General features: G+C 44.6%; 1 long non-coding RNA gene across 3 annotated transcripts in view; it reads left to right on the top strand.

Annotated features, from left to right (window-relative positions):
• LOC141088856 (uncharacterized) overlaps nt 1-23801 on the top strand; it is a 152428-nt gene that overhangs the window by 18588 nt on the left and 110039 nt on the right. The gene's annotated exons all lie outside the window — the stretch shown is intronic.

Here is a 23801-nt window from a genome sequence, read left to right as displayed (position 1 = left end):
TCATGATCTTGTAAAAATATAGAGTTATGGTCTAGAATTTAGATGTAATTAGATGTATTAGTCAGACAGGGTAGGCAGCCACCTGTAGCACAGCCTCACTCCACAAATGAGTTGGAACACATTGCTTGTACTTCCATCAAGATCTCAAAGATGACAGATTAGACTAAAGAAGGGATTGAGCACTGTCCACCTCTGTCATAAGAGTCTAAATTGTAAAATTTTGGGGTAAAATATGCCATTTTATCACCAGTGATCAACAGTTTATGTAACTCTGACTCACCAGGGACTATGCACGCTATGTACCATTATGTCATCGGGGACAGTCCATACCTTTTGGTCACTTGGGTTTGTGCACATTATGTATTACCGAGTCACCAAAGTACAAAATGCACTACTAGGTCAATAAAAACTGGTCATGGCCTCTACAACTGGGTCAGTATGGACTTTACATGTCACCAAAAAGATGGCATAACATGTTCCTGTAAGTTACAGGATCTAGAATTTTTATATATAACTGAGAGTTTTTGAGGCCACAATTTGATATAAATAGATGAAATTAGTACCTCTGTTGATGTTTTAGGAATTTTGTATATTTATATACACTCACTGGCCACTTTATTAGGTACACCTGTCCAACTGTGTGTTAAGACTTAATTTCTAATCAGCCAATCACATGGCGGCAACTCAGTGCATTTAGGCATGTAGACATGGTCAAGACAATCTCCTGCAGTTCAAACCGAGCATCAGTATGGGGAAGAAAGGTGATTTGAGTGCCTTTGAACGTGGCATGATTGTTGGTGCCAGAAGGGCTGGTCTGAGTATTTCAGAAACTGCTGATCTACTGGGATTTTCACGCACAACCATCTCTAGGGTTTACAGAGAATGGTCCGAAAAAGAAAAAAAATCCAGTGAGCGGCAGTTCTGTGGCCGGAAATGCCTTGTTGATGCCAGAGGTCAGAGGAGAATGGGCATACTGGTTCGAGCTGATAGAAAGGCAACAGTGACTCAAATTGCCACCCGTTACAACCAAGGTAGGCAGAAGAGCATCTCTGAACGCACAGTGCGTCGAACTTTGAGGCAGATGGGCTACAGCAGCAGAAGACCACACTGGGTACCACTCCTCTCAGCTAAGAACAGGAAACTGAGGCTACAATTTGCACAAGCTCATCGAAATTTGACAGTAGAAGATTGGAAAAACGTTGCCTGGTCTGATGAGTCTCGATTTCTGCTGCGACATTCGGATGGTAGGGTCAGAATTTGGCGTAAACAACATGAAAGCATGGATCCATCCAGCCTTGTATCAACGGTTCAGGCTGGTGGTGGTGGTGTCATGGTGTGGGGAATTTTTTCTTGGCACTCTTTGGGCCCCTTGGTACCAATTGAGCATCGTTGCAACGCCACAGCCTACCTGAGTATTGTTGCTGACCATGTCCATCCCTTTATGACCACAATGTACCCACCATCTGATGGCTACTTTCAGCAGGATAATGCGCCATGTCATAAAGCTCGAATCATCTCAGATTGGTTTCTTGAACATGACAATGAGTTCACTGTACTCAAATGGCCTCCTCAGTCACCAGATCTCAATCCAATAGAGCATCTTTGGGATGTGGTGGAACGGGAGATTCGCATCAGGGATGTGCAGCCGACAAATCTGCGCCAACTGTGTGATGCCATCATGTCAATATGGTCCAAAATCTCTGAGGAATGCTTCCAGCACCTTGTTGAATCTCTGCCACGAAGAATTGAGGCAGTTCTGAAGGCAAAAGGGGGTCCAACCCGTTACTAGCATGGTGTACCTAATAAAGTGGCCAGTGAGTGTATGTGTTTTAAAGATGATATAGGACAGAAAATAAAGATACTTTAAAAAAAAATGTTTGAAAAGAAACAAAATTGCTTTTTAATGAAACCCTGTTGCACTCTGACCTATAGAAATACATATAGATCCAAAGTCAATGTTATTAACTGTTTTGAAGGATTAAAGGAATGAGATGGTACTTCTCCATAATTGACAGGTAGCTTTTCTTGCCTAGCCAGATTCTAGTTAACCCTGCAATATCCGCTGAAAACAACCCCCATTCCGTCCCCATAAGTTGTTATTGCAGAGTTCAGAGAACTGTGGAGTGATATTAAAAGACAAAAGCATGTATGAGCAGATATATGTGATATACTCTATGTGTTAATGACCATGTGCTACTAGTCTTGATAAACCGGTTTGCCCACTGTATGTGTTTACGAACAGACACCTGTGTGACTTGAAGCTTACTACTTAAATTTCCTTGGCCTTTTAACTGCAGTATGCGGCTATTGGGTCATTGAGCTTTAGCTTTGCAACAATTTACCAAAAATTGTCATGAGCTGTAAACATCATTAATATAACGGGTAAAGTTCTATTTCCAAAATGCTCATTATAACATGAGATTCAATTGGGTTAATGGGATTTATTGAAAACAAATCATGAAATATTGTAGTTTTCACATTTGGCAGAATTATAATGAAGAAAACATTTTTTTTCTAAAGATGGAGGAGGATGATAAAAATCTATCACATTGTGTGATCCTATTTTCTTTGGATCCTCAGATTTTTGTTTTATAAAATACAGTAACCTAAGTTTTGGGGTTGAATTTGCGCCCACTACTGCTCCTCAAGGACATAGATTTCCTTTTTGGGAATCTGCACAATTTTATAACAAATTGTATCCTTAAGGGCCTTTTACACATAGCGATATCGCTAAAGCGTCACCGATTTTGTGACGCAACAGCAATATTGCTAGCGATCTCGCGTTGTGTGACACTTACCTCCAACAAGCCCCCCCCCCCCGCTGGATATCGCTGATTGCGCGAGTATGTCCTGGGCCATTTTTTCCTCGTTGGCATCCCGCTGGCGCCGACTAGCGACGCATGGACGCAGGCGGAAGTCGTAATCATCGCTGCGGTGTGACAGGTAAGTACGACCGGCGATGGGCTGCTGCATCGCTGGTGAGATCTGCCTGTGTGGCAGCTCACTAGCGACCATTTAGCGATGCATCAGCGATCCTGACCGGGTCGTATCGTTGTCGGGATCGCTGGTGCATCGCTAAATGTAACGGGACCTTTAGTCTATAATCACAAATGTACCATTTTGGAGTCAGATATTACACTATCCCACAATTATACTAGATAACAAAGACAACAAAGATTTGATATGAAACCTATTAGTTTTTTTGGAACACCACTCCAATTATTTAACTGTTGTACTGTGATGTAAATGTTTTTTTTTTAAGATCTTAAAACTTTTATTTTGATCAGTAGAATAACTTAAGTTCGGAGGTTGATCATGCTTGCATTAATGTTCCTCAGGCAAATTGGTTTACTATTAGGGAATCTGTTGAAATGTTTTTATGGTTTGATATATTGCAATTCTTAATATTTATTAATTAATTCACTCCGTTAGCCTGCAAATCCCCCTGCGGAACACCAGTCCTCAAAAATCGGATTGCTGGATTTTCATTCCAAGTCATTAGGGTAAACTGCTTTATAGTAGGCACATTTTATTTTTCAAATTTGTAAGGGGACCCTAAGTCTGATTATAGCCCTGATGCCTGAGAGGGTCCAAAGACCTATTAGCTGCATAAGAAGGGAGCAGTATTATAAATAGCACATGCAAGGTGGGGGCACGCTCCAAATGTTGCACTGGGGCCAAGCAGCTTCCATTACACCTCCGCCTATAATCAGGGCTAGCCATGAAATCCCTTCTGTAGTGTATTAGCCTAGGTTCTCCTAATGTAAACCTGCACTGCCAAGTAAACTATAAAACATATACTAAATCTATTCATGCGCGAGCCATGAAATTTTACGACTTCTGTTTTACCTTTTGCTTGTGATTCTTGGCGCCATCTCTTCATACTTTCCTCACTGTTTTCCCTTCTTTGGCTCATAATACAGGAAGACAATTTTGTTTTGCTGCTTTTTTTTTTTTTTAGAACATTTCACAATAAATAACATTAAGAAATACACTGAAAATTCATGAAAAATTCAGATGCCTCCTTTAACTGCTTCATTTTGTAAAGTATTTTTATGATATACAGGTTGTAGTTCAACACGCACATACAATGAAGGAAATAATTATTTGATCCCTTGCTGATTTTGTAAGTTTGCCCACTGACAAAGACATGATGAACAGTCTTTAATTTTAAGGGTGGGCTAATTTTAACATTGAGAGATAGAATATCAAAAATAAAATCCAGAAAATCATTGTATATATTATATAAATTTATTTGCATTTTGCAGTGAGAAATAAGTATTTGATCCCCTACCAACTATTAAGAGTTCTGGCTCCTACAGACCAGATAGACGCTTCTAATCAACTCGTTACCTGCATGAAAGACAGCTGTCTTACATAGTCACCTTTATAAAAGACTCCTGTCCACAGACTCAATCACTCAGACGCTAACATCTACAACATGGGCAAGACCAAAGAGCTTTATAAGGATGTCAGGGACAAGATCATAGACCTGCACAAAGCTGGAATGGGCTACAAAACCATAAGTAAGGCGCTGGGTGACAACTGTTGGTGCAATAGTAAGAAAATGGAAGAAATACAAAATGACTGACAACATCGATCTGGGGCACCATGCAAGATGTCACCTTGTGGGCTATCCTTGATCATGAGGAAGGTGAGAGATCAGACTAAAACTACATGGGGAAACTTGTTAATGATCTCAAGGCAGCTGGGACCACAGTCACCAAGAAAACCATTGGGAACACATTACGCCATAAAGGCTTAAATTCCTGCATTGCCCGCAAGGTTCCCCTGCTCAAGAAAGCACATGTGCAGGCCCGTCTGAAGTTTGCCAATGAACACCTGGATGAATTTGTGAGTGTTAGAAGGTGCTGTGGTCAGATGAGACAAAAATTGATCTCCTTGGCATTAACTTAACTCACCGTGTTTGGAGGAAGTGAAATGCTGCCTATGACCCAAAGAACACCATCCACACTGTCAAGCATGGAGGTGGAAACATGTTTTGGGGGTGTTTCTCTGCTAAGGGCACAGGACTACTTTACTGCATCAATGGGAGAATGGATGGAGCCATGTACCATAAAATACTGAATGAGGGATCAAATACTTCTTTCTCACTGCAAAATACAGATACATTTATATAATTTATACGATGTGATTTTCTGGATTTTAATTTTGATATTCTATCTCTCAATGTTAAAATTAACCTCCCCTTAAAATTATAGACTGTTCGTATCTTTGTCAGTGGGCAAACTTACAAAATCAGCAAGGGATCAAATAATAATTTCCTTCACTGTAAGTGTAGGCGAGCTGCCAAGATGTCACACAGCTGGGACTCGGCGCACAGTCACTGGCGGACACTTTGTTGACTAAAGCAAATATTGTCAGATCATACTAAGTAGACATCGACTGCACATTTACAATACGGATCATTTTCTAGGTTTTCTGATAGATAATGGTGCATCCACGGGTGGACAACTGTACCGTAACAGTGCAAACTTCAGTCTGGACAAAAGAGAAAAAAAAAACGTACAGATCTCCATATATTTCTCCTATGTGTTAATGTGTCCTCACAGCACTCTGTGTCCTCATATTACCCCATGTTACTTGCTGCTGCAAGCTAAAATATGCCGTCCTCTACCCGGAGAACACAGTTGTTTTGTTTTTAGCTGAAGGTTGGGTCTGTGGACGATTTGGACTCTGGATTTAATTAAATGTCCTATCTATAAAGTAAACGCTAAACACCAGCAAACAGGAAATAGTAATAACTGTAGTAAAAGTCTGCATATTTCCGCAGCATAAATCTTAGGCTGAAACTCGGCTTTTACAGCTGGTGTGCTCGACAATCAATGGGGCTAAGCATTGGCTTTTTCATGTAAAAAAAAAAGTAGCCTACTCCTGTTTTCCATGACAGATTATTTTCCTGAGTGCAGAAGTAAGAAACCCATGTGCACATTTTCCGGAGCTTGTGCTAGGTTCCAGAAATCACACTTTTATACATAGGACGTGGATTAAGACCAAAGTTGGTCCAACACGTGTGGTAGAGGGCCCGGCTGTTACTGATATGTCCCCACCCTACATATCATGTCTTCCAAAAGATCATTTGTGAATCAAAGGAATAAATGGTCTATGATGACTGAGCATGGACAGTCCAGGTCACTCTCTGGTGTCAGTCTGACGGTAGGCGATACCCGTAGAATGCAAGCACAGTTTGACAGCGCGTATTCTGGCATTATGAGGTCCGTATTGAGCAGTACTCAATAGTAAATTCCATGAAAAAAAAGTGTCGTCTTTGGTTCATGTGAACAGGTAGCAATGTTCCAGATCAAGAGGAAATGAGCCTTGTCAAGCTCTTGCGCCAAAACTTTGCCACCTGTTTACACAGGCCAATAAAAACACCACCCGACCTGCCTAAGAGGCCCACTTTTTTTTGCTGGAGTGCCTGATGGTGTAGACAGACTGGGCTGTACCACTCCTAGGCTTAGCCGCACTAGGACTAGGACCAGGAACAACGGACACAGGACTGGCCATGCTGGGACCTGGACATAGGATATAGGTACCGCAGATGCAGTTTCAGGATTAGGATACCACCGAAGCGGTCACAGGAACACGGACAAATAATACTAGGCTAACGGGAACACAGGATACAGGAATGATTATAACAGACTAGGGACGGGGACTTGGCGACATACAGTTGTACACACCAACACCACTAAGACTAACTATAGGGGTTGCTCAGGCACTGCCCTATTTCAGAGGTTACCTTTTATACAGGATGTCTCCCAGCTATTGACTGGGAGACAACTTGCAGGAAAGTACTTTAGCTAAATGCCTGACAGCTGGGAGCATTTTACTATGTGTGCACTTTCCCTTTAAGAGCAGGGGAGCGCGGACACATGCGTACTAGGCACACAACTGGACCACAGTGCGGCACGCACAGAGGAGGAGCAGACCGCATCAGGGAACGCTCCTGCGACACTACACACTCCTCCATTTTTGTTATCTATCATCTATTACAGGTGCTTATCACAAAAATTATAATATCATCAGAAAGATAATTTATTTCAGTTCTTCAATACAAAAAGTGAAACTCGCATTTTATAGTAACATAGTATCATAGTTTTGAAGGCTGAAGGAAGACCTTATGTCCATCTAGTTCAGCCTATTTTTAGTGCAGCTGTTCTGCATTGTTGATCCTGGGGAAGGCAAAAAACCCACAGAGTAGAAGCCAATTTTCTCCATAGGGAAAAAAAATTCCTTCCCCTAAGCTGGGTCAACCATCTACCTATAATATTCTGTTATTCGTAACCTTCTACACTGTTACTCACAAGAAAAGCCTCCATTCCTTTCTTACATTCATTCAGTGAGTTGGCCATCACCACTTCCTCAGGAAGAGAATTCCAGAGCCTCACTGCTCTTAGGCTGTGTGCCCACGTAGCGATTTTTAAGCGTTTTTGCCGCGATTTTCGGCTCGAAAACGCAGCGAAAACGCTTAAAAATCGTGTACAGAACGCCCCCCATGATTCCTATGGCATTCCGCACATGCTGTGCTAATGCTGCGCTTTTTTCCGCGGCGGAATCGCATCACGGAAAAAAATTGCAGCATGCTCATTCTTTCGTGCGGAATCGCAAAGAATTGCCGCTATTCCGCACCCATAGGAATGCATGAGAATCGCTTACTTCCCGCATGTGGCTATGCCCACCATGCGGGAAGTTAAGCGTCTCATGTGCGGTTGGTACCCATGGTGTGGAGGAGAGGAGACTGTCCTCCAGGCCCTGGGTACCATACCCCTGTAAAAAAAAGAATAAAAATTAAAAAATCGGGGTATATTTACCTTCCAACGTCCCGCGCTGCATTCCCGGCCTAAGCGTTCCCAGTAATGCCTTGTGGCACGGTCCTGTAATGACGTGGTCTCGCGAGATCGCTATAGCAACGCGAGACTACGTCATCACAGGTCTCGCAAGGCATTACTGGGAACGCTGTGGCCCGGGAATGCAGCGCGGGACACTGGAGGGTAAATATACACCGATTTTTTTTTACATTTTTTTTAGCATTTTAACATTCTATTACTATTGATGCCGCAGAGGCGGCCTCAATAGTAAAAACCTGGTCACACTTGTCAAACACCATGTTTAACGAGTGTGACCAACCTGTCAATCACTTTCCAAGCGATGCTTCAAATCGCTTGGAAAGTGCTTGAATATCGCACACGAAAATCACGGCAAAATCGCGATCATAATCGCGGTAAAATCGCTGTGAAATCGCGCGGAAAAAACGCGCGATTTCTGGGAAGGAGTCCGGTTTTTGGTGTGCGTTTTAACACGCACCGTGGGCACATAGCCTTACCGTGAAGAGCATATATAGAGTCATTACACACCGAGTGATCTATTTCAGGTGTTTATTTCTGTTAATGTTGATGATTATGATTACAGCCAATGAAAACTCAAAGCTGCTGGAGGTCTAGTGTGAAGTCTCCACAATCAGTGATGGTTTGGGGAGCCATGTTAACTGCTGGTGTAGGTCCACTGTGTTTTATCAATGTCAGCGCAGCCGTCTACCAGGACATTTTAGAGCACTTCATGCTTTTCTCTGCCGACAAGCTTTATGGAGATGGAAATGTCATTCTCCAGCAGGACTTGGCCCCTGTCCACACTGCCAAAAGTACCAAGACCTGGTGTACACACAACAGTATCACTGTGCTTGATTGGCAGCAAACTCGCCTGACCTTAACCCCATAGAGAATCTATGGAGTATTGTGAAGAGGAAGATGAGAGACACCAGACCCAACAATGCAGACGAGCTGAAGGCTGCTATCAAAGCAACCTGGGCTTCCATAACCCCTCAGCAGTGCCACAGGCTGATCGCCTCCATGCCACGCCGCATTGATGCAGTAATTGATGCAAAAGGAGCCCCGACCAAGTATTGAGTGCATTTACTGAACATACATTTCAATAATCATCAACATTAACAGTAATAAACAAGTGAAATAGATCACTCTGTTTGTAATGACTCTATATAATGAGTTTCACTTTTTGTATTGAAGAACTGAAATAAATTCACTTTTTGATGATATTCTAATTTTGTGAGAAGCATGTTTATCTATTATCTATCCCTCTATCTTTCGCTATTAGAGATGAGTGAATAAATTCGCACTACCATGGACCAGAGGCCAAGTAAGCATTCCTGACGGCATCCTGCATGCTTTTTCTTTCTATAATGTCACATATATCTTCTATAAAGGCACTTCTTTACTGATCCTGTGATCTCAGTAATAGAAGCCATACTCATAGCTCGGGCTCTTGCTTTCTCGGCTACCTTTCTAAAGCGGGAGTCACACATAGCAATCTCGCTAGCGAGAACGCTGCTGAGTCACAACTTTTGTGACACAACAGCGATCTCACCAGCGAGATCGCTGTGTGTGACAGCGATCAGCGACCGGCCCCCATGCCGGTATCGCTGATCGCTGCAAGAAACCTCTGGACATATTTTTCGTCGCTGGTCTCCCGCTGGCCAGCACGCATCGCTGCGTGTGACAGGCGGGAGACCAGCAATCAGCTGTAAAAAATAATAAAACAAAAAATATTGTTATTCTCACCTTCCGACGTCCCGCGCAGCCATCGCGGGCGCTCGGCATCGCTGTGCTGATCGCTGGTGAAGCTGTCTGTTTCACAGCTCACCAGCGATCACATAGCGACTTACCAGCGATCCCGACACGTTGATATCGTTGTCGGGATCGCTGGTAAGTCGCTATGTGTGACTCCAGCTTAACACAACACAGTCGCCTTAAGGGCTGTTTGACTTTTAGATCAGTTCAAGCCGCAATCTGATGAAGTCTTATTTACTGTAAACTGCTTTGTTTGACGTCTCGGCTGCTCCTCATTATACATCTTTTTTTCACACGCTTGTCTCAGCCGTTTACCTCGGAATCAAACATTCGTCTTGTTTTGATCTTCTGGTAAAGCAAGACTAACTGTCAAGTGCAATAGAGGTCAATGTGGATCCCGAGCGCTGGGTATACTGTAATGTAATGATAAATGGAAGATCTCTATGTGAAACACTGCGCTAGAATAATTGGACAATTTTATATTATAATCAGTCCATGTTGGTAATAATTAAAGAGGACTTGTCACTAGGTTAATAGAGGACAGTTGTTGGTCCTATTTTATTCCCATATGTCGAATTCTGATGGCAATTCTCACTTTACTTGAAATTCTTATCAAAAATTGCTACCAAATCGACACAAATTGTCACACATTACAGCGCATGTTTATTGCAGATTTGATGCAGAAAACGTCTACATCGTATTGACTCTTAAGGAGCCTGTCTCATCTGGATAATCAATTTCCATATTCGCACTTTGAAAGACCTTCCTCATGAGCCAGATTTCTGGCAGGGATGGATCCGTTACATGACAGATCCTATCATCACCTGCGGATTGCACTGACATATATATGGGTTCTGTCAGGTTTCCGTTATTTTAATGGGGAAAATAGAGCTGCAATCTGTGACGGAGAATCCGAAGTACTACATTACCTGTAGGGCCGATTGTATTGTTCCCTTTTTCATTCTGGTACTGACTTCAGCCAACAAGAACATGGGACTTCCATCCTCATGACAGGAGGGGATCTCTATTTATGTGCTGCGATACCAAAGGAACCATCATAGGAAATGGAAATGCTTGTAAAAAAAATTTCCTGTAAAAACTACTGTCAGGCCACAGGAAAGATATATATCTTTGTACCGTGTTAGCCAGTAGATAGAAGAATATTTAAAATTGAGAGTCCCCAGTGGTTGATACCTTTTCGAGACTACTCAGGTCTCTTCATCAGGCTAGACTAATACAACATCTGAACATCTTGTGTATAAATCTGTGATTCTTCAGATGTTGTATTAGTCTAGCCTGATGAAGAGACCTGAGTAGTCTCGAAAGCTTGCAATGTGTTACCATCTTTTCAGTTAGCCATTAAAAGGTATCAACCACTGAGGACTCTCAATTCTAAATATTCTTCTGTCAGGCCACGTGCACACATCCAGTATTTGGTGAGTTTTTTTACCCCAGTATTTGTAAGCCAAAACTAGGAGTGGGTGAAAAATGCAGAAGTGGTGCTAATGTTTCTATTATGCTTTTCCTCTGACTGTTCCACTCCTGGTTTTGGCTTACACAGTGGCGTAGCAACTGTTTATGGCGCCCGGGGCGGTCGAAAAATTTGCCGCCCCTTTGGTCATTGATAATCCGGAAGCATCCGAAGAGCCCACACTACACTCAAAGATCTAATTTTTAGTCTGCTACTAACTCTGCTGTTATTATTTCTACATTTCTAGACTTTGAAACACAGTATTGTGTAATTTACTTTGCAGCCGAGTAAAAATTAATTTTAATAGAAAACTATCATTCTGACATCCAAGTTGATCTGTACAGAAATATACTTTTAATCCATGTGGACAATATGCAGCATGATTTGTAGAGCTCTGCAAAATAAAAATAGGTGGGCTCTGGAGAGAGGAGCAACAATTTATATATCATGTAGGACTACTTACACTAATTAACGTTTTGGCAAATTCTCAGCTTTGTATTGTGTTATTCTTTACCCATGCCTTGAGTAAGGGAGTCACAGATATGATAAGTCATGGGGTGAGCCTCAGGAGATTTGGCAAGGATGGCATACCACTAGACTACAAAGAGGTGGGTGTAGGAGATTTGATATGCAAGGGGTGCAAAAATCGGAAAGGCATAGTAGGGCACAAGGCAGACCTAGTCAGAACATAAGTTGGATAGTGGGTGAGTGATAAGAGGAGGGTGTACGAGAGGCACTGTCACCAGAGAGGACAAGAGAGGCACTGTGACCAGAAAAGAGAGTGTAGGAGAGGCACTGTCACCAGAGAGTAGAGGAGAGTGTAGGGAGAAGCACTGTCAAAAGAGAAGAGAGGAGAGGCACTGTCACCAGAGAGTAGAGAGTGTAGGGAGAAGCACTGTCAAAAGAGAAGAGAGGAGAGGCACTGTCACCAGAGAGTAGAGGAGAGTGTAAGAGAGGCACTGTCATCAGAGAGAAGGGTGTAGGAGAAACACAGTCACCAGAGAGGAGAGGAGGGTGTAAGAGAGGAATGGTCACCAGAGGAGAGGAGCGTGTAGTAGAGGCACTGTCATCAGAGAAGAGGGTGAAGGAGAGGCACTGTCACCAGAGAGGACAAGAGAGGCACTGTGACCAGAAAGGAGAGTGTAGGAGAGGCACTGTCACCAGAGAGTAGAGGAGAGTGTAGGGAGAAGCACTGTCAAAAGAGAAGAGAGGAGAGGCACTGTCACCAGAGAGTAGAGGCGAGTGTAGGGAGAAGCACTGTCATCAGAGAGAAGGGTGTAGGAGAAGCACAGTCACCAGAGAGGAGAGGAGGGTGTAAGAGAGGAATGGTCACCAGAGGAGAGGAGCGTGTAGTAGAGGCACTGTCATCAGAGAAGAGGGTGTAGGAGAGGCACTGTCACCAGAGAGGAGAGTGAAGGAGAGGCACAGTCTCCAGAGAGGAAAGGAGGGTGTAGGAGAGGCACTGTCACCAGAGAGGAGGGTGTAGGAGAGGCACTGTCACCAGAGAGGACAGGAGGGTGTAGGAGAGACACAGTCACCAGAGAGGACAGGAGGGTGTAGGAGAGACACAGTCACCAGAGAGGACAGGAGGGTGTAGGAGAGACACAGTCACCAGAGAGGAGAGTGTACGAGAGGCACTGTCACCAGAGAGGACAGGAGAGTATAGGAGAGGCACTGTCACCAGAGAGGACAGGAGAGTGTAGGAGAGGTACTGTCACCGGAGAGGAGAGTGTAGGAGAGGCACTGTCACCAGAGAAGATGGTGCAAAAGAGGCACTGTCACCGGATAGAGTGCCAGTGCGCTCTGGGGAACAGAGCAGTTTTTCGGCACCGGCAGGGGGCGCTATATGGCTGCACCTCATCACCCTTCCTGTGACCTGCAGCCTCAGGTTCCCGAACTCCGTGAGCAGTGAGCCCATGGATTCATTACTGTAAGAGCAGTGAGCCCATGGATTCCTTACTGTACGAACAGTGAGACCATGGATCCCATACTGTACGAGCAGTGAGTCCATGGATTCCTTACTGTACGAGCAGTGAGACCATGGATCCCATACTGTACGAGCAGTGAGTCCATGGATTCCTTACTGTAAGAGCAGTGAGCCCATGGATTCCTTACTGTAAGAGCAGTGAGCCCATGGATTCTTTACTCTAAGAGCAGTGAGCCAATGGATTCCTTATTGTAAGGGCAGTGAAATTATGGATTCCTTACTGTAAGACCAGTGAGACCATGGATTCATTACTGTACGAGCAGTGACACTATGGAACTCTCAGCCGCATGATGTTGTAGTGGTTGATTCACACTGCTGAAATTCAGGAAGGGCCTGGATGCCTTTCTTGATAAACATACTATTGCAGGTTATTGGCGCTAGATTCTGTTATGGGATGTTAATCCACAGAAATAGTCCCATTCCCACATGGAATCAGGAATTATTTTCCCCTAATAAAGAGCTATTAGTGTCTGCCCCATGGGGTTTTTGCCTTCCGCTGGACCAACATGTTGGGCTATAGATTAAACTTCAGTCTACCTTCAGACTTAAACTACACGTCCATACAGACGGCTTTGGAGGGTGACTCCTATGGACAGATTCCCTGTAACTCTGTGGCTCCCATTGGAGCTCATTGACACCTAACAAGGGCATCTGAGCCCTTAGCTTGTGATGCTGCAAGGACTTTGGCATGTGAGGGGTTACACTGCCGGGATCTCAGCCGTTTCCTCCCTTGATGGTATATAACCATGGATACACCAGACCCCATATTCGGGACTCGGCAGCAGGTCCATGGAGGACATAGATTTTGTGCAGCTCGTTTAGGATCCCCCAGCCTCCATACAATGACCAGTTGAGTGACACGGATGAATTTGGGACTCTTAGAAAAGGAGACTTCAATGGAAGAGGCACATGCGATTTCCAGAAACATCTACAATGGTGGGACGCGTAGATTGTGGTGTCTCCCCCCTAGACCCCCATATAACAGGTCAGCTCCCTATGTGCCTTCATTACCTGCCTGCTGCTGCCCTTGCTCCTGCTGTACAGCGGCACCCCACTGCTGGCCGTCAGGCACAGCAGAAACACCGATGTCGCCTCCATTTCTTTCACGAGTCATCACAATCTCTGCCTTGGAAACCATCAGAGCTGGCAGCCGCCATCTTGCTTTTCGAAAAGCATGCCGGGAAGAGAGACAGCGAAGCCAGCAACAAGAGAAGCGGTTGCTAGGTTACAGAAAAAGGGCGGGGACAATTACGTAGCAGAGTAGGTACTAGTGGAACAATGCTGTCACTGGCCGCTAGAGGTCAGTTTGGGAGGAAGCTCCCCCTGTGGAGAGACGTTAGTGGTACGGTCCGCTGTCAGTCATGGCTGCCGTCATTTGTGCTAGTGCTGCAATCTTGCTGCATATGGGAAGCAGTGGAGGTGGGCAGGACTTCAGCAAAGCAGCGCACACAGCAGACAGTGGGACACAGGGCTCTACAGGCAGGTATGTCCTCGGGGTGTGAGGAATTGCTGCTGCTGCCGCGCCGCCCCCACACACGTGCCGCCTGTTGCGCACCGCCCCCCCCCACGCTACGCCACTGGGCTTACAAATACTGGGGTAAAAACTCACCAAATACTCAATGTTTGCACATGGCCTCATAGAGACAAATTAAACACCATAAAGACATCCCCGGAGAGGTGACATATCACCCTCACATTGAGCATATGAGATTAATTATAACTGGGGAAGTGAGAACAATTCAAATTCTATTGACAAACGGGCGTCCTGCCATGAACAGGTAATTACAGCAGAGATCTGTTCTGACAACCAGTCACAAAGACTTGGATTTGTTTACTCAGAGGTAGAGAAGTACATTTTGAAGGCAAGAGCTTCCTCTGTTGAAAGCACTAGTTCTCAGACCTTCTGGAGCCAGTGGTTAGTGATGAATATTAGGGTTTGCGTCGATCCGATATTTATTGAGATATATTTTCAGTGTTCTAGCAAAGGGACAAACATAACATTCACTCACATCATCGTAAGGTCATTCTAGCCACTCCAACTTAATATCGGTCTGATGGATGATGCTATTCATGCTATGTTTCATCTTTATAAAAAGGTAAAATTGCGAAACATGATAACAATATCTACTGCCTGGGACCTCCAGGGGCAAAGATATCTTGAAAGTTGCCAATCTCATAAGCTCCTAAAAGACCTAGCATATCCAACAACCAGCCCCCAAACGAGCCCACCAAGAGGAGGCATGTGGACGTAACCTTGATATATGTATTTTTTAGAACCACTGCCTACCTTTCTAGATTAAATACATAAAATATAATATCTCTGTTCCTCTTGCTCTGTAAACGGCACCCCTAAAGACATACACTACCTAAGACATCCATCACTCGGCAGTCAATTGCGTAATTGTCCTGATGATTGGAATCAGCGGTGTTGCGTCCCATGACAATTACAATTGCAGTCTTGTCTTAGATGCTGTGAATAGCAATATGGCACCTATGTGATTTCAAATGCACCAAAGTCTAGAAAAAACATCACCGGAATGCAACGAGTGACTGCAACAAAGAGATAAAAAAAAAAATGGGGTGAAGGATTTTGCTGCAGTTTGAGATTAAATATATACACAGTTATGGGTCCGAATAGTTACCTCTGCTTCATTTTTTTTTTTTTTTTTTTGCATTCCCCCTAGTGGACACCCTTGGAGGAATGTTTGTGCTCAACGCCACCATCTCACTGTTTATACGTCTAAAAGACAAAACAGATGGAGAATTCTGCTTCTCCTTTCTTAAAGATTTAGCAGGTATGAGGAGTATGTGACTTCCTGCAGCCAACAACCACCGCACGCCAAGGCAGCTCTCATGACAGGCTTTATGCTAAATGCCTATTTCCATTCAATTATCTTAGACACATTATAGAAGATGTTACTCTATGGGTGCAAAAAAATGTGCATTTTTCACAGGGCAAAAACTGAGAACAAGGATGAATTCTCATCATCACACAATAAGAGAAAAAATAATGGATCTACCTGTGGCAAAACATTTTTGTATCCCCGGTCATAGCATGATCGACATTAAATTACTTGTATTAAAAGGTAACTTCAAGTCTCAGAGAGACAGAAGAGTCTGGGAGTATAAGCTTATGACTTTTGACACACTGGAATGAATGTGTCGCATGGATTTATGTCTTTTTACATCAATTAAGGAATTTGCTCTACAGACCTTCTGGGATCATCACACAACACAGAACCAGACCCCAATCAGAGGGCAATAAAACTTTCACACTCCTTATCTATGAACTGTTCCAACATTTATGTTTATCCCTCTCCCATAATGATAGTACTGCTTCACATCACTTGTCTTATCTATCGCGTTATTTATATGCTGTTTTGTGTATAAATATGTGATTCTTCAGATGTTGTATTAGTCTAGCATGATGAAGAGACCTGAGTAGTCTCGAAAGCTTTCTATGTGTTACCATCTTTTCAGTTAGCCATTAAAAGGTATCAACCACTGAGGACTCTCAATTCTAAATATTCTTCTATCTACTGGCTAACACGGTACAAAGATATACTGTATAAACTCACGTATAAGCCGTGATTTTCTGCCCATTTTTTGGGCTGAAATTCCCCCCTTGGCTTATACGTGAGTCTTATACGCCAGGGGTCGGCGGGGGAGGGTGAGCGGGGGTGTCAGGTCACTTACCCACCCTGGCGCATCTCTGCAGCCCTCCTGCTTCTCCCACAGTCTTATCGCCTTCTTTCAGCGGTCATGTGATACCGCTCAATAAAGTCATGAGTATGCGCATATTCATGACTTTAATGAGCGGTAAACATGACCAGTGAAGGAAGGAGCCTGAGATCGGGAGAAGCAGGGGGGGCTGCAGAGACCGCGCCAGGAGGGGGTAAGTATATGCTATATTCACCTGTCCCCGCTCCATCGCTGCGCGCTGCTCTGTCCTCCTTCGCGTCCTCTCTCTGTGATGTTCAGGTCAGAGGGTGTGGTGACATAGTGCGCGCTGCGCCCTCTGTCTGAACTTCACTGACAGAGGACCCAGCAGACAGCGACGCCAAGCGATGGAGTGGGGATCGGTAAATATCGCCAGTGCCGGGGTCCTGAGCCAGCTGTGACACCGGCACCTGTCCCCGCCTGCTCAGAACACCGGCAGCGGGCCCCAAGCGACGAGAGGCGAGTGTCATTTTTTTCTTTTATTTGCAGCGGCAGCATATGGGGCAAAATCTATGGAGCATCTTATGGGGCATTTTATGGGGGCATAATAAATGGAGCAGCATATGGGGGCATAATATATGGGGGCATAATCTATGGAGCATCTTATGGGGGTATAATCTATGAAGCATCTTATGGGGGCATAATCTATGGAGCATCTTATGGGGCAGTATATGGGGGCATAATCTATGGAGCATTTTATGGGGGCATAATCTATGGAGCATCTTATGGGGGTATAATCTATGGAGCATTTTATGGGGCAGCATATGGGGTATAATCTATGCAATATCTTATGGGGCCATAACGTTTATGGAGCAGCATATGGGGCATATTATTCTATGGAGCATCTTATGGGGCCATAATTAACCTTTGTGCAGCATTACATGGGGTGTATTTTTGTATGGAGCATCTTATGGGGCCATCATGAACTGTATGGAGCATTATATGGGGCTCCTGATCCAATATGGATATTCAAAAAAATTTATCCTACTGATGTCTCAATTAATTTTACTTTTATTGTTATCTATTTTTATTTTTGAAATTTACCAGTAGCTGCTGCATTTTCCACCCTAGGCTTATACGTGAGTCAATAAGTTTTCCCAGTTTTTTGTGGCAAATTTAGGGGGTTCGGCTTATACACGGGTCAGCTTATACACAAGTATATATCTTTCCTGTATCATTTTTCACAAATTCCTCTGAATGTCTTAAGGGCCTTTTACACATAGCAATATCGCTAAAGCGTCACCGATTTTGTGACGCAACAGCAATATCGCTAGTGATCTCGTTACATGTGACACTTACCTCCGACCGCCCCCCCCCCCCGCTGGATATCGCTGATCGCGTGAGATCGTCCTGGTCCATTTCTCATCGTCGGCTTCCTGCTGGCGCCGACGAGCGACGCATGGACATGGGCGGAAGTCGTCGTCATCGCTGCTTGTGACAGGTAAGTAACGACCGCCGCTGGTGAGAGCTGCCTGTTTGGCAGCTCACTAGCATCCATTTAGCAATGCACCAGTGATCCTGACCGGGTCGTATTGTTGTTGGGATCGCTGGTGCATCGCTAAATGTAACAGGACCCTTAGAGTTCCTTATCTGAGCACAAGCAGAAACCCAACAGACGATCACCCATCCCTCCCCTACCCCTTGCTTATCCATAGCTGCATCCCCTTGAAGACCATGCAAAGTGGGTCCATAAATCAACTTGTAGAGTTGACCAGGGGCTTTGTAGAGGTATGGCATTCTTCTATTTGAGACATTTCTGGAACAATGTAAACTCCAGTGGTCAGACACCTTCCCTTTCTGCTTTCCTATCCATTACCACGTGGATGGCGAAGAACTACAGTTGTCAGTTGGTGAAAGGATGTAAGAGTTGGTGGAGGCTTAAGCACAAGAAGCAGGGAAATGGGCACTGCAGAAGCCAAAATTGCAGTGACATTGGGCTAATGGGTAAAGTGGAGGCCAATGCCAAAATAGCAGTGGCCAAAACCAATGTACAAGTGGAATCAGGATAATGGGCTCCTCGGAAGCAGAGCCAAAATTGCAATGACGTCAGGATAATGACCATTGCGTTGGTCTGACTCGTATAACAAACAGTTGCGTCAAGATAGTGTACGCTGCGGGGGGCCAAGACGAAATGGCAGAGGTGTTAGGACAATGGACATCGCAGAGATCAAAGCCAAAGAGACCCTGTAATCCAAATAATAGTAAGATATTATCTGGACACCTCTTAGGCCCAAACTTTGCCTTCAAATTAATTGACCTTCCAGGACACAGGTCCCTTCACATGCCGTGGGTGGGACTAGTGACATCACCACACTCGCATGGTGATGTCATAATGTGAGATGTCAAAACCCTAGATAGGGACACCATAGACCAGCCTAGCGACAGATCCCATTGGCAATATCCAGGTCTACGTGTATCCATGTTGTGGTGGTGAAGTGTAAACTAAGCCACCTACAGGAGGTGGTGCACCTGGTCTCCGTAAATGCGTACATATAATACAACCCTTACATATAAAGACATTTTCAAGTGTTTTAATTACTGGCAATGGAATTGAACTTTTCCTATCAGCTCTGCCATAATTAGTCCTCCTGACTGTGATTTCTAGCATGAATGTATTTGAAGATCATTGTTGCAGGTAACATAATGGACGGTTATAAAAAGGATCCCACGCTGAGTAATAAACCATGTAGGATCACTAATCCCTCACTGTATAATCCTGATAGGCAGCATAGTCCCCATGTAGTCCCTGCCCCCACTTTTGCTATCTCCATACTATGCTCCATGACTCAACAAACTGCAGTTTCTTCCTCTGAAAAGAAGAGATGATGTCACATTCTGCGGAGGAGATTTTCCAACTTTTAGTCACAGCCTCCGGTGGAGAATAAGTCCAGCATGCCTATTAAAGTGAATGGAGATTACAGAAAGTGTCAAGTGGCTGGAGTTGTCATGTCAAGAGATCTGGCAGGTTGGATTTTTATGTTTTAATTCTTGCTTCCCAAGATAAGCAACAAATGAGGTTAATTGTAGCCACTTATCTCTCTCCATAGAAATAATAAGCACATTAATGGAGGCATGGTAAGTAGAGAGGGGGTGTCCTTCAAGATATTCATTAATTTCCATGTTTATACGTGACTACTACTAAATCGTGGGAGATTTCAGAGCATCATTACTCCGTGGAATCACAGCTTATCAGACACTCATTGTCTATTCTGTGTATACAGTGTATGTATGTATGTATATATATCCAAGGATGTTGGTACATCCGAAGTACAGTCATATTTTTCCAGTTGGAAAACCTTGAATACGTAAGGACCCCCCGTAATTATTAGAGAAAAGGCAGTTGATTTAGGAAGGAAGAGCAGACCACCTATTGTGTATTGTGGCCTTAAACCCTTGAAAATCAGCTAAAATCTGTCTTAGTCAAAACTGAGTGATCAAATTATATATACCTATTAAACTCTATGGAGATGAGAGAAGCAGAGACACGGATTGTGCTGCTGTCTTCTAGTCAGTGTTTATCTCACATAAGACATGGATTCACAGTTACACTGCTCAGTACTTCTGTATAATGTCCTTCATGCTGCGGCTGTATCTAAACATAGTCTACATAGATACAGAAGAGCAGGAATCCCGCATTTGTGTGTGTGCTGTGTATGGGAGAGGAAAAATATATCTTTGTACCGTGTTAGCCAGTAGATAGAAAAATATTAAAATTTGAGAGTCCTCAATGGTTGATACCTTTGAATGACTAACTGAAAAGATGGTGGTAAGCTTTTGAGACTACTCGGGTCTCTTCATCAGTCATAGTATAATACAAAATCTGAAGAGTCACATATTTATACACAACAGGACATAGAATAGTGCAAGGATGAGACAAGTGACGTGAAGCTGAACTATCACTATGGGAGAGGACGAAAACGGTCATGGCAGTAAATATTGGATCAGTTCATTGATAAGATAAGGAGTGTGAAAGTTTTATTGTGCCGCGATTGAGGTCTGGTCCATGGTTGTGATACCCCCACAGGTCTGAGAAGCACATTCCTTATCTGAAGTAAAAACACACTGTCCAGCAGAAGGGTAACAATGTTTTGAACTTTTGCCTTTCAGGCTCCGTATCTCACCATTCACCACGGCGTCAAATGTGAGACTGCCATCATTGTATGTACAATCATCTTGGTTATCTCATATATAAATTTGACTTACGACTATTTAGCATATGATTACCGTATTTTTCGGACTATAAGATACCCCGGACCATGAGACGCACTCCAAATTTTCAAACGAAAAGTAGGGAAAAAAATTTAATGCGTCAAATAGGGGTCCGTCTTACAGTGCGAATTCAGCTTACTGGGGGAAATCAGTAGCGCTGGTGGAGCGTGGTCACAGGGGTTGTTCGGTGGCCCGGCGATGATATGACTCCCATCCCAGACTGGTGCGGCAGGTTCTGTGGTGCTCAGTGGTGCAGGGGCTCCGCTGATATTTTCTGAAAGCCCGAAGCCCACGCACATCCATTGCTGTGAAGCGGTGGCCTCCGGAAAATCCCATCCCAGGCTGGTTCAGCAGGTCCGTCTGTGCTCAGTGGTGTGGGGGCTCCGCCAACATTTTGTGAAAGCCTGGAGCCTGCTCACATCCACTGCTGCGATGCGGTGGCCTCCGGGAAAATGGCCACCGGGGGTGGCGCATGCACAGATTGAGATCTCGTTCTCGAGATCTCAATCTGCGCGTGTGCTGCTTCCAGCAGCCATTTTCTCGGAGGCCACCCGGGGGACTCCGGTCTTTGTCGGCGGAGCCCCCGCACCACTGCGTACCACCGAATACTGCCACACCGGCCTGGGAAAGGAGTGTGATCATTGCCCTGCAGTGTCGGACCACCACAGAATCGCCTGACTTCTACTGCCGCCACACTGCTTGTAAGTATATTCCGACTATAAGACACACCCCCATTTTCTTCTTCCCCCATATTGATGGTTCTTCTTCACGTCTCGTGTCTCATTATTGTACTATTCTATGTCCTGTTCTGTATAAATATGTGATTCTTCAGATTTTGTGTTATTTTATGCCTGATGAAGAGACCCGAGTAGTCTCGAGAGCTTGTTATTTGTTGCCATCTTTTCAGTTAGCCATGAAAAGGCATCAACCACTGAGGACTGTCAAATGTTAATATTATTCTGTATATGGGACACATCATAGCTACTGAAAATTAGAGATAAAGTCTTCAGAGAAGAAAAATGCAGGATACAACTCGCATCATGGGATATTAGCACACAACACTGGGTTTGATAGAGAGCATGTGACTACTTTTCCACTGATCTGAGCAGTCCCATTCTTGTAATCAATTTGTATCCCACCGCTGGTTCACATGCCTTTAAATTAAACTGTGGGACAACCCCTTTAAGTTGGCTATAGATTGTGTTCTTGCTAAATTCAGTGTTTCTGTAATTTGGCACCTGGCAGGACCGTCTTGTTAGTAAAGGAGTCAGACTGAAGACTGACATATTTTTGAAGCCCCCATATGTTGCGGTGCACCGGAGTGTGAGACTATCACAGCAGGTGAGACATCCACCAGTATAAATGGACAGGCCTTTCGTGATCTGCATTTAAACACAGTATCTTCCCTTTACTCCTGGAGTCCTATTAATAGAAAACAATCCGTCAGTAAATCTGGGAGGCTTCAGCTCCTGATTGTTAGGAGTCAGGTTTCTGCGGGTCGCTATGCAGGAATCCAGGCCCTCACATTCTGCACTCTACTGCTGTTTATCTACTGCAGAGGAGATTGCAGAGGAGATTGCCTTGCAGCAAATCTCTCCAGAGGCTAAGTCCTTCTGTCCATCTTCTGAGCATGCTCATGAGACGATCTCCCATTGGAGATCGGGAGTCATGTGCTCAGGTCCTGCTCCAGATCTCATTGGTCCATCTCGGAGATCTGGAGGCTTCCGGAAGGTCCCGGCTGCTATAAAGGCGCGCATGGCTGTTCCGCCATGCGCTAGTATAGACTATACTTACTGCTGTGTGAATGACGATGAATGCATGATTCTGGTGAATGACTCATTTGAAATCCCTATCCTTTGATATTACGCTTGTGTGAGGGATTGAGTTTAGTGCCAGCGTGCCTCTGCTTCGTTGTCCACAGCTGCTAGTGTCCGACATTGCGCTTGCGTCTAGCATTGTCGTATAGCGGCAGTGTCCTACACCGCGCTGCAGTAGCAGTCCACTTAAACGTTCGCGGCTGCGATGCTACACACACGGTAGGTCTAGAAGGACTTAGTACCGCCATCTTTGGCTATTCCTGTGACCTTATACCGTGTGTGTAACTACTCTGAGTACTTGTGACCTTAACAGGCTCAGCTCTTTTGTTTATGTTCATAGGCATCTCTGTGATTTAACAGAGATTGCTCTGTGCACTTGGGTGAAGTTTAACCCTGTGCACAATACCGCCATATTGCTTCTGCCATCACTTAGCAGCGGTTATTTCACCCTCTGCACGGTGGACCCCGAGCGGCGAACGCACTTTATTTATGTTTTTTATTTAGTGCATTCCGCCGTTCCTAACATTATACTAGCGCCAGGGTCTGGCTAGCGATGGCGGAACAGCAGCAACTCTTGCAGTGCATTCGGCACCTTGAGGGTCGGTTGGCCACTCTTGAGAGGGCTCTCTCCGCTGCGCAATCCACCGAAGCTGCTGTACAAGCAATCACTGACGCGGTTACGTGTATGTCCTCCCGTTGCCCGATAAATTTTCTGGTGATGGCGCCTCCTGTAGGGGTTTTATCAGTCAGTGCTCTATCCAGCTGGAGTTACTGGCTGCGCGATTCCCTATGGAGCGGGCCAAGGTGGGGTTTATTGTCTCCCTTCTGTCAGGCAAGGCGTTGGAGTGGGCTACGCCATTATGGGAGCGTGGTGACCCAGAGGTTCGGACTGCTGCACAGTTTTTAACAGCTATTAAGCAGGTCTTCCTCGGTCCATGGGTCACGCACGACACCTCTCTTCAGCTTCTGGCTTTAACCCAGGGATCCCTCTCGGT

The sequence above is a fragment of the Dendrobates tinctorius genome, unplaced genomic scaffold (genome assembly GCF_039654945.1).
Source record: "Dendrobates tinctorius isolate UK_male_01 unplaced genomic scaffold, ASM3965494v1 ptg000041l, whole genome shotgun sequence".
NCBI lineage: Eukaryota > Metazoa > Chordata > Amphibia > Anura > Dendrobatidae > Dendrobates > Dendrobates tinctorius.
This window is presented reverse-complemented; position numbering and strand designations above follow the sequence as displayed.